Source organism: Helianthus annuus, chromosome 1 (genome assembly GCF_002127325.2).
Source record: "Helianthus annuus cultivar XRQ/B chromosome 1, HanXRQr2.0-SUNRISE, whole genome shotgun sequence".
NCBI lineage: Eukaryota > Viridiplantae > Streptophyta > Magnoliopsida > Asterales > Asteraceae > Helianthus > Helianthus annuus.
In genome coordinates, this window is record NC_035433.2 from 27181628 (window position 1) to 27193752 (window position 12125).

The 12125-nt window shown below is 37.5% G+C and overlaps 1 long non-coding RNA gene across 1 annotated transcript; it reads left to right on the forward strand.

Moving 5' to 3' along the window:
• The first annotated feature begins 4378 nt into the window (after window positions 1-4378).
• Window positions 4379-9016, forward strand: LOC110944234. The gene is made up of 3 exons (XR_004893119.1): window positions 4379-5403; window positions 7540-8283; window positions 8866-9016. It is a non-coding gene; the product is annotated as an uncharacterized LOC110944234 (long non-coding RNA).
• Window positions 9017-12125: the final 3109 nt, after the last annotated feature.

The following is a 12125-nucleotide window of genomic DNA, read 5'->3' on the forward strand; positions in this document are numbered from 1 at the left end:
AAAGTGATCTGCTTCTGTTTCTACTCAATTTCTACTTTGATTCATGTTGATTTTGTATTTCCGCTGCATTATCAGTAGTATCTAGCTCTGATTGACTCAAACGACTGTCAATAATGGTCCTACATATTCAAATCTTCCACATGCGATTTTGTCCATCTACACACCCCATGCCATTTTTCACACTTCCCCATGCTAACCATTTTTCACATGCGATATGTATTGAATTCGCACCAGATCTGCACCTGATCGAACGGCTGGGATGATCGCGTATGTATCGTACGATAAGCGCATTTGTATTTTACTCTTTACCTATATATATATATATATATATATATATATATATATATATATATAGGGGATGGTTCAAATGAAAACCACTTTTATTGTGAAAACTCGAAAACTAACTAAAAAAAGCCTAAAAAACACAAAAATTTTTTTTTTCAACTTTTTTTTTATAAAAATCGCTAGTTTTTATATATAAAAAAATTTTCAAAAAAAAAAAAAATTTGTGTAGTGCACATGTGTAATAATACACATGTGTAGTACACATACATATGTGGAGTATTACACATGTGCACTACACAAATTTTTTTTTTTTTTTTGAAAATTTTTTTATATTAAAAACCTGCGAAATTTTGATTGCAAAAAAAAAAAATTAAAAAAAAAAATTTTGTATGTTTTTTTGGCTTTTTTTAATTAGTTTTCGAGTTTTCACAATAACTAGTGGTTTTCATTTGAACCTTCCTCTATATATATATATATATATATATATATATATATGTATGTATATATATATATGTATGTATATATATATATGTATGTATATATATATATGTATATATATATATATATATATGTAGATATATATATATATGTAGATATATATATATGTAGATATATATATGTAGATATATATAAAGTGTGGTTGCCGTTAAAAAAAATACATTCATTAATTAAGCCCACATATTCCGTAATCATATTAATTATTAATTTAAATATTTGTAGTTAACAATCATATTTTTCTTTTGTTTAAAACTATATCAATTATAGCCAAAAATAATAATACACACAAATTTATATAACATGAGATTTTCTCGTATATTTATCATTTTAGCTCGTTTTTTGTTTTAAGCTTTTAAAGCTCAACTATGAAGCAAATAAATATAATAATCAATAAAAACTATCCAAAAGCTACTCAAAAGTGTAGGGAAATATTTATAAAAACATGTATATTTTAAGCCACATCATATCATAGCAGTGGCCCTAATAAGATCCTCGGTACAAGATGCCATCAGACATTTGGTAATGTAACGCTTTGTGTTGGATTTTTCTAGCTTCTGCTTTGTTCGCCGAGAGTGTACCAGATTGTAGATACATAATGATGGGTGACATCCAAGAGGGTGAAACCATTTCAATTACACTTACTTGGAGTAATGGGACCGACAAATTTTTTAGAACTTCGATGCGCACATCTTTAGCCAGATGGTGAAAACTTGTGGAGGTGAGTTTGCTGAGTGCGCCTATCGGCTTGTTCTCGCTCCTGTTGATATGAATGATTTTGAATGATTGGAACTTTTGAATCAATGACTTAGCTTGTTCGAGATACAAAGCCATCAAGTCTCCCTTCGCATCGTAAAGGCCGCTTATTTGACATGCTACCAACGGAGAATTGGCGTGCACTTCTAAGTTTTTGACCCCCCATCTTTACTGCTAAATGTAGCCCTGCCAATAAAGCCTCATATTCTGCCTCATTGTTCGTGCTTTTGAAGTCTAGGCGTATAGCGTACATAAATTCATGCTTCTTGGAGCTCACTAATCTCAAGCCTGCGCCCGTTCCATCATCATTTGACCCCCCCCCGGTCGGTGTATAAAGACCATTCTTCATCGAAACTTATTTGCATAGGATTCTGGATTGCCTCACATTCTTTAGCTTTGTCATTTGGAACTTCAGTGGTGAAAGTGGCAAGTACTTGTCCTTTGATCACCGGTCTCGGTTTGTATACGATATTATGTTCTCCTAACTCAATGGCCCATTTGGCCAGTCGTCCTGAGATTTCTGGCTTCGCCAGGATGTGCCCAATGTGGTAGTTAGTGAGGACGTTGTTAACATGACTAGAAAAGTATCTACGCAACCGTCTGGACGTGTGTACAAGGGCTAAAAATAATTTCTCCATCATCGAATATCTTTTTTTCTAGGACAGTAAGCGTGTGACTAACATATGAAATTGGAGTTTTAACTCCTTCATGATCGACGACAAGTACCGCACCCACTTCCTTATTTGAAGCAAATAAATATAGCGTCAATGGTTCTTTCTTTTGTGGAGTCGTGAGAGTTGGGATTTGTATTAAAATTTCCTTCATATCTTTAAAAGTACTTTCCGCTTCTGGTGTCCACTAGAATTGGTTTTTCTTGACGCAGTTGCGTAAGGTTTTGATGAATGGGAAGGACTTTGCAGCATGACTCAGGAGGAATCGATTTGACGCGGCCAACCACAGTTTGCATCTCCTTTATGGTTGATGGCGACGACATGCGCTCAATTGCTTGAACTTTTTTCTGGGTTGACCTTAAATCCATCTTTGGTGACTATAATACCCAAAAACTTCCCTTCTTCCATGCCAAATGCACACTTGCTCGGATTGAGCTTCATGTTGGCCTTGTGCAACGTGTTAAAAGTTTTCTCGATATCCTACAGCATCAAATCTCCCTCTCTGCTCATAATTACCTGGTCATCCATATAAACCTCGACATGTTTTCCAAATCATCACCAAACATACTATCCATTAGACTTTGGTGTGACAACCGGTGATTTATGGCTCCTAATTGCGCGCGGAACAAGCATTAGGACGATAATAAATAGTTTTTAAGATGTAAATAAACTTAATTAGACCGTTAGTATGTCTAGGTACGCCTAATCGACCTTACAGTGTGCAAAAAGGTGGTTTACGGGAAAAACCGTTGAATATTAAACGGTAACGAACGGAAACCAAACAAAATACTGACAACGCTGACAAATACGAATTATCTACGAACATTTTTATTTATGAATTTAGTTTGGCGAATTTATCATGCTTCCGTACGTCATAAAGCGCAAACGTGAACGAAAAACGCGACTGTATGAGCGCACCGGCAACGAAACGGAAGCATCGGACACGAGTTTTTCTTCCAAAACTAAAATTTTACGATATAACTAGCTTCATAATTAAATTTTAACAACCGTTCGACCGGATTGAAAAACGGTTTAGAACGACAAATGACGCAAATTTTACCCGATTTTTACCGTAATCGACAAACGAACGCACCAAACGTGACTACCGACTCTATTTCTCATAATTTGATCCTTAAAATTTATTTCATGACGTTCCAAGGAGTTTGGGTGCGAAAACGGGTTCGTAGGAGAACGGGCCACCTAAAACACGGGGACTGAGCTTGTGGGCCCTATGCCCAGGTTTTAAATAAACCTAAGTGTAAAGGTGTAGCCAAAACCCTAAGGTGGTGTTTGTTTTTTTCAAGAAGAGCTTCCTGGCCTCTTCTGTCTGCACCGTGCAGACGCGGGAAGAGGTTTAGCCTCAGAAGAGTGTTTGTTTTTTTTTCTGAGAAGTGCTTTTTACCTCTCCCCAGCCTCTTCCTGAGGAAGATATAAACCAAAGCTTTTTACCTCTTCTTGGCACCACCTCCACCTCCACCCCTGCTCCGCCACCACCTCCCCTGCTCCGCCACCATCATCATCATCACCACCCCTGCTCCGCCACCATCATCATCATCATCACCTCCACCCCTGCTCCGACACCACCACCCCTGCTCCGACACCACTGCTCCGCCACCACCACCCCTGCTCCGCCACCACCACCCCTGCTCCGCCACCATCATCATCATCAAAACCCCCAAATCATCATCATCAAAACCCCAAATCAAACCCCTGCTCCGACCCCAAATCGAACCAAAACCCTAAATCGAACAAACCCCCAAATCGAGAGAGAGAGAGAGAGAGAGAGAGAGGGAGCAGCAGGAGACCGAGAACGGTGGCCGGAGCCGTCGACATGTCGTTCAGACCATCATCATCATCTCGAAATCTTCCGACTCGATGGAACCCTAGGTTAGGGAGGTGACGGTGTGAAGGCGGAGGTGGTGACGGTGGTGGTGATGATGGCGGTGGTGAAGTGGTGGCGGTGATGATGATGGCGGTGGTTCAGATTTTAGAGAGAGAGTAGAGAGAGTTTTGTGTGTGTTTTAAACTAGAAGAGGTTTTATATAAAAAAAAACAAACCCTCTTCTCCTTACAGACTGCAGACATTTGGTCCACCTCTTCTCCTGCAAATGTCTGCAGATGTGGCCTGCAGCAGAAGAAGAGGTTTTCCTGCAGAAAAAACAAACAACACCTAAATCCATTTCTTTTTCACGTCATCAGCCGCATACAGGTTCATTTCCCTCTCAAATTCACTGCAACCTTATCCTCAATGCACACAGATGAAATAACTTGCCATCTGCCCTCCCACCTCTTGATTATGACCTGCAACTCACGAGAGGTATCATCTTCCAAACCACAGACACCTCCCTCGTTCCTCTCTAGAGACCAGCCGACAACACCAACATCAGAACTCCTCTCCTCCTTTGATCTCCCTACACCAGCGAAAGATTAGAGGTGGCGTTGCCGCTCACGGCGGCAGCAGTTGTGGATCTGGATGGCTGAACAACGACACCCTGTCCCCTCGTTTCCGACGATGAAAATCAGTTTCGTTTCGTCTTCACTACCGTTCCCTCGTTTCTTCACTACCGGACACTTGAATAGCAGATTCGTGGCGGCGGAGACGACAATCGTGAGCGACGGACAGAGCCACTACCAGGCAGTGGTGGTGGCTGCGTTAGGGTACTTCCTCTGATCTCCCTTCGTGGCTCCCTTGTTCAAGTAAGTTACAAATTCGAGTTAAGTTTTGGTGCGGTTTGGTTCGGGTGGCTGGTTAAGGTTAGTCAATGGGTCGGATTTTTTTTCTGGTCAAGTCTCGGGTCAGATTCATGCTCGGATCTTAGTTGGTTCAAGGACGGATCGGGTTCAGATTCGGGTCAAAGGTCGTTCATGCTTCAGATTCCAGTTTGGTTCGAGTTTCGGGTTCACGATTAGCGTGTTCGGGTCTCAGTCAGCAGAAGATCGGTGAGTTTTTTTTTGGGTTTCGGGTTAATAGGTTCAAATTTTGGTTCGGTTCTGTTTTAGACAGATTCGGGTCTGGGCTCAGATCGGGTTTGGTTCGGTCAGATTGGTCAACTTCAGATGTGGTTCGGGTTAACTCGGTCAACCGAGTTAACTGGGTCAACTCAGTCAACGCGAGTCAACCCAGTTGACTCGGTCAACTGGTTAACTCAGTCTCGGTCAACACAGTCAAATGGTCAACGACTCGACGCGAAGATTGGTAAAGATTTTACGGCGCAACTTATAACGTTATTTACATAGTTTTACTTATTATCGCGAACCGAACAAATCGATGAACTATTAGTAAAAAAGTACATGGATTATTTACTATCTTGGTTGTATAGATTGATAATACAAAAATATTGTCGAATCTTGATTGAATTTTGAAAAAAACGACAATTGTTGTCAGGGGCGTCCAAAAACAGAGGAAACTCTGCTCGTTTTTCGAGAAAATCTGTAAAATGAAACGCATTTTATTATAAAACAAACTACCGGATTCGAATAATCTTTTACAAAAATAAATACAAATATAGAATAACTTTCAATGACACTCTACAACTTACGAAAACGACGATTCGGAATTTATTTACAACAATAAATATAGTTATTATATTTATTCTAAACTTCGAAATTTCGACAATTCTTTTATAAAAATAATTATAGTTTATATATTTATTTCGAACATCAAATAACTCGGATTTCCGCTATAAAAATAATATAGTTTATATATTTATTTCAAATAACAAACAAAACGACTTCTTTTTTTATATATATAAATAAATATAGTTTATATATTTATTTCGAATATCAAACAACACGGTTTCGTCTTATAAAATAAATATAGTTTATATATTTATTTCAAATATCGTACAACACGAATTCTTTTATAAAAATAAATATAGTTTATCTATTTATTTCAAACATCCAACGACTCGATGATAATTTTATAAAATAAATATAACTTTTTATATTTATTTCAAACGCCGAAACGACATATACTTATATTTTGACAAATATATACAAGACACAATATATAATATGAGTTTGTTATATATTACTTTCATACGAATATTCCTACATACACATACGACTTCTCGGTACGACAAAGCGATCTTATCGATATATTTATATATTTTTACATAAATATTTATATATACTAAATCTCTCGAGAACTAAGTCTTTCCAAGACTTATTAAATTATTACCAACAATAATCGAACTAACAAGTATAACTTAATCGTTTTCATTAAGTTAATAACTTACTGTCGAATCGTTTGGTTAACGATACGGTAGAGCTCGGTGACACGTAGTTTAGTTACCGCGTTTATTTAGGAACTTATAAGATATTCCGTGTTAGGAATATAGTAGAATGCACGCTAGAGAGTCACGTCTTGTAAACGACATCACGGAGTCGTATATGGCTAGCTTAGCACATGGAAATCCAAGTGAGTTTATAACCACTACTTTTTCTAGTTTTACATTTTTAAATGTTTTCGGGGGTGGAAAGACATGCAAGTTTTACAAAATCACACAAGGTTTCGATAAATGAATATCACATATTTATAAACCATTTCGCGACAGGATTTCAACGAACTCAATTGGTTTACGAAAAGATCATGCTAAACATACCGGTTTTATAAAAACACACGCGTATTTTCGAAACATGCATGAGTTTTAATAACACGAATGACATGGTCAAAGGCCCCAAGGACATGGACAGAGGCCCAAGGACATGGGCTAGGCCCAATAACTCACTCATTATACGTTAACTAGGGTATGGTTAAGCTAGGGAATGAACTGTAGGATCATGTGAATGAATAGTATCTCTCTTAAGTGCCATTAATCTTGTATAAGACCGAGGGGCAAGAGTGGTAGATCTATCGGGTGTAGCGAGGCCCACTCTTGGGTCCTTGTGTGGCCCAGGTAGTGCTTTTGTTGTTCCAACCGGGTGGACCAGAGGAAATTCGCTAGGGTTGAATGCTTCCTATGTCGCCGCTTACATACCAGTTTGGATACTCGGATTTTCAGTTGTTTTTAAGATTCATTTGATAAAAACTCATAAATACATGATTACGAACTTTGTTAACATTTTTCAACTTATGTATAAGTAAGAGGACCGGTTGGCCCTACTTACAAAGACTCTTTTGGGCTCAGCCCATTCTCTCTCGTGCAATGCATAAAGACTCTCGTGTGCTAGACTCACAGTTTTCATAAAACATGATGAGAAAATGATTTTACTATATTTTCTCAACAACTATTAACCGGTGAACGAAAAGTTTTGTTTTAAATCTTTTTTAAAACAAACAAACTATGAACTCCCTCAACTTTATGTTGATTTTTCGCATGTTCTTTCTCAGGTTGCATTTTCAAAATTATGGCAAGGTTAATACAAGAACCATGTGGATTCGAGTACTTAGTGGGCGTTCGTTTTCTAGAAGTCTTAGCTTTAACTACTTCCATTGTGCAATGAAGATACCAGTCAGTCACGCCAAGCTCTGATATTTCGGGGTGTGACATTTGGTACGTGGCGCCAGAGTTGCATAGGCCGAAAGGAATTTTAGTATAGCAGAAAAGTCCCATCTCGGTCGTGAATGTTGTCTTATCTTCATCTTTCAAGGCCATATGCACTTGGTAATAGCCCATATAATAGTCTAAGAAGCATTTCCACCTAAACGATACCAAGGAGTCGATTTTTTTTGTCAATTTCGGGTAAAGAGTAACAATCTCATGGACAAGCTTTGTGTAAATCTTTATAATTGACGCACATGCGCCATCCACCATTCGACTTAGGGACCATCTGTAAGAGAAGGATATGTTCACTAAAGAACACAAGATCTGGGATTAAACGGTTTATTGTGCGGAATCTGATAAACTGAGTTGTAATCAATACATGTAATCATAAATATAAACGATAAAGCTTTTATTACGATCATACCATAAGCGGACAGAGTTTTGACTCTAAACGATACACGAATAAGCTCCTAGTTAATCTTAACGTTGTGAAGATCTTGTTCGTATGAATGTGTTCTTGAAGGTGTGAGAGCTCACTTGTGCGGATGAAGTGCATGCTATGTATAAAGAATGTTGTCCATGCGAATTAGGTAACTACTTATGTGTGTATTAGTATCATTTTCCGTATGAATGAGAATGTCCCTTCTTCCGTAGGACTTGTGTATGTGTTAAATTGATTCTTGTTGATTTCTTTTCTTGCATGTTGATTTCCATATTATGCATGCATGTATATAACCTCTTCAAGCTTATGTTAGATATGCTGTTGTAAGGATTATGATGTCATCACCTAAGATGATGACATCATACTTGATCATACCCACTCTCTTTACGCACCATACCAAAACCTAGATTATGCTAACTACTCCTAACGAAACCTCTGTCCGGCACATTTACAAACTCATTATACATTATATATACAATTAGATTTCGAACTATGGCCACACAAATAGTGCACTAACAATCTCCCCCTTGGACATAGCTAGAAATCCGTGATGTTAAGTCTTGATCTATAATACCCCAATCGCGTGATATACAACAACACGTGGCAAAAATATTGGGGAGTCACGTCACAAATTGTTTCACAACACATGGTACATAAAGTTTTGTTTTATTGGGTTAAGTGTTTACATTGTCTTGTAGATTGCAAATAATATACAACAATTGTCTTGCAGGTTTTAAAGTCACTGAGGCCCAACTCCGCCCTATGTGAAGCATGCTTAAAGTTAAACATAAGCGACTGAAACATATGTGAAAATAAAACGTCAGCATAAAAATGCTTGTGAGTAACATAGGTTTTGTGATGATGATTCATGGCTTTTATTGTTAAAGTAATGTTTGACTTTTTCAAATGCCATGAATCCTTGTAAAAGTGTTTTCTTTTATGAAATCATATGAAAATAAAATGATTTAAAAGAAGTAATGCAAGGTTAACTTAATAACTAAAATAGGTCATGTCTTGTATAAAAAAGTGTCATGTCTTGTATAAAAAGTGTCGTGTCTTGCATAAAAATGTGTCATGTGTTGTATAAAAAGTGTCTTGTATAAAAAGTGTCATGTACAAAACAATATCTTGCGTAAACAAAATGTTATGTGTAGAACAATGTCTGGTGTAAAACAAATTGTCATATATAAACCAATGTCTTGTATGGTAAAAAAAAGTCTTGTTTAAGCCAAAAATAATATCGTGAATAGCCAAAATGTCTTGTATAAAACAATGTCTTTGAATAAACAAAGGTTTTGTTTAAATCAAAAGTTATGTCTTATAAACCATTGCTTTTATTGTAAAACATATATTAGGACTGTTGGCGAATACATTCAAGCCTTGTTGACTGACGGATAAACCTTTATAAGGACTTTGGATTCGTTTTAGGATCGAATTTGAACTCCCGACGATTGTGAAGAACACGTATCACGTGCGGAATCCGTGTACGTGTATGGATCGAACACAAGAACGTAATTAACAATGATTCTATTGAATAATATGACAATACACCACCTTGAATCACCTTGATCACTACTTTCTCTCTCTAGACCTTCAAAGCTCAAATGTGCAAAAGTTCTAAATTCTAAACATTAGGCTCCTATTTATAGGGTTCTCATTAGGAAGATCTCCTTATTTACAATTATGCCATTCCCCTATATTTAACACTATAAAACCTTGTTTTGATCAGTTTTCTGCTATGATTCGGGATTGATGAAAGTGATAGACATTATGCACTCATAGACTCCCCCTTGGATATTACTACAGTCAATCTCATAGCTTTCTGTCTTCTCTCTCTGAGTCTTCTCGAAGCTTTGGCAATATCAGCACCACAGACTCCCCTTTAACTCTTCAAGCTCTTCTTGAATCTGCGTTCTGAATCAACTCCCCCTTTTGGTTGATTCTTTCTCCAGGCTCCCCTTTTCTTTAAGATTCCGTGCTTTTCAGGATCGTCACCTGGCTCTTCGATTACGAGCTCCCCTTTGCTTTGAGCTCGTCTTCAGACTCCCCCTTAGTCTCAACTATCGGGATCATAATCTGGTTTAGCATCTGAAAATCACAAATATATAACAGTGAAAGTTTTTTTTGAATATCTAGGATTGATAACTTGGCTCTAAACATAGATGTAACAATATGTAATTACCCAGGATTTCCTGGCTCTTCTCCCCCTATCACATAACTCTATAAATTTGACAATTTAAGCATCCAAAACCCTGTAAGATAATCATCCAAGTCCAAATTAATGACCTTGGAGATTTCACAAACTGTTTTTGATTTTTTATGTAAAACTTCAAGTTTCAAGTTAATGAACTTGTTTATTTTTCAGAAACATGTTCAACATACTCAGATTTTGAAACTCAGCTTTCAGACATCGGTTATCGAAAATAAAGTAGAAACAAAATCTTTTTGTCTTTTTCAAAGTTTATGCTAAAACACATTCTTTTTCGGTTTTTCTTAAGATTTTCAGTGTGTTAAAATGAGATAAAGAAATATTTACAGCCAATATTTTTGTTTGAGTTTGCAACAGTGATACGTGGTTGAAAACCGGTGTTTGTTATTGCATAACTTGATGTTTTTACATAAGTTTTTAATTTCGGATAGCCTACCTTTAATCAGAAATGTGTTTTGCAGGTTTGATGGAGTTTAAGGAGCTTTTCGGGAGCTTTACGGGTCATCGGGTTGAAAACCGGAGCACCGGGACGCGTTACGGATCAACTGGGAGTGCGAGAAGTGAAAAATGGGAAGTTGGTACTGAAGAGGTCGTCGCCGACGGGCTAGAGGCCGTCCCGGACGGGCTCTAGATCATCCCGTCGGCCAAAAACACTCGTATACAGGAAAATAACCCGTCGGCCACATTTTAGCTTTTGGGAGCCCGTCGGCGACGGGGTCAGACCCGTCGGCAACGGGTAACAGATTTCACAAACGCGAATTTTTGAGGTTTGAGCTAGGAATCGATTTTCATTGGTTCAAGAGGCATTCAACTCGGGTGTTACACTATCTTGGGAGTTTGAATCTTGATTTTGGAGCCTAATACCACCTACCATTCATCTCTATTCGATCTACCATCTACAACATCACCCGAATCAAGAACATCATCATCATCATACACAATCAAGCATCCACAACCCTAATTCCATTTATCAATCACTTCACCATTACCAATCATTCCACAAACCCAAATCATCGACCATTCCTTCATCCTTCAAACTTCAAGATGATCTCAATTAAGTTCCAAGCATCCGGTGATCGAGTTTCTTTAACCATGAGCGGCTAATCACCTTGGTTTCACCCCGGTGTAGGTAGTTGTTAAATTTATGGTTTCGAATTGTTCTTGTTTCAACTTGGTGACAAATTGTGTTTGATTTTTGAAACCATTGACAATAGTTTACATTTGTTTCGTGTTCATAAATTGTCGAACGATGTTAAAAGTTATGACTTTACGAAATGGTTATGTGTAGTTATGCATTGTCGTGGTTAGGTTTTACTTGTGTTGATTACAAAGTGCATTCTTGTCCATTTTTCGAAGCGTTGATAGTTATTGGCACCTAAGTCACGGTACACTAAGTCCGCTAATCGTATGCAATTGAGTTGAATCTAAAAACTTGTAGAAACCCTAGATTAGCAATTACCGAAAACCGGGTGTGAACCCTTTTTCTTATTATCGTTTAGTAATCAATCTTTCTTGCAATCGTTAATTAGTAGTTATTAAGCAATTAAATCAATTCCATTAGTTCAAATTCACATCTTTCAACTAAACAAAAATACAAAAATATCTGGCAAGCTTCATAAATCGTGACATTTGTTCTAATTCAATCAAACCCACACACAAACCACATACTCTTCGTGGTTCGGCCCCTTGCTACCACTAACTATTTGTTAAGGGTAATTTGGGCTTATTAATATTATATTTGACCGGAGCACGACACTCCGATCAAATTTTGGCGTCGCTGC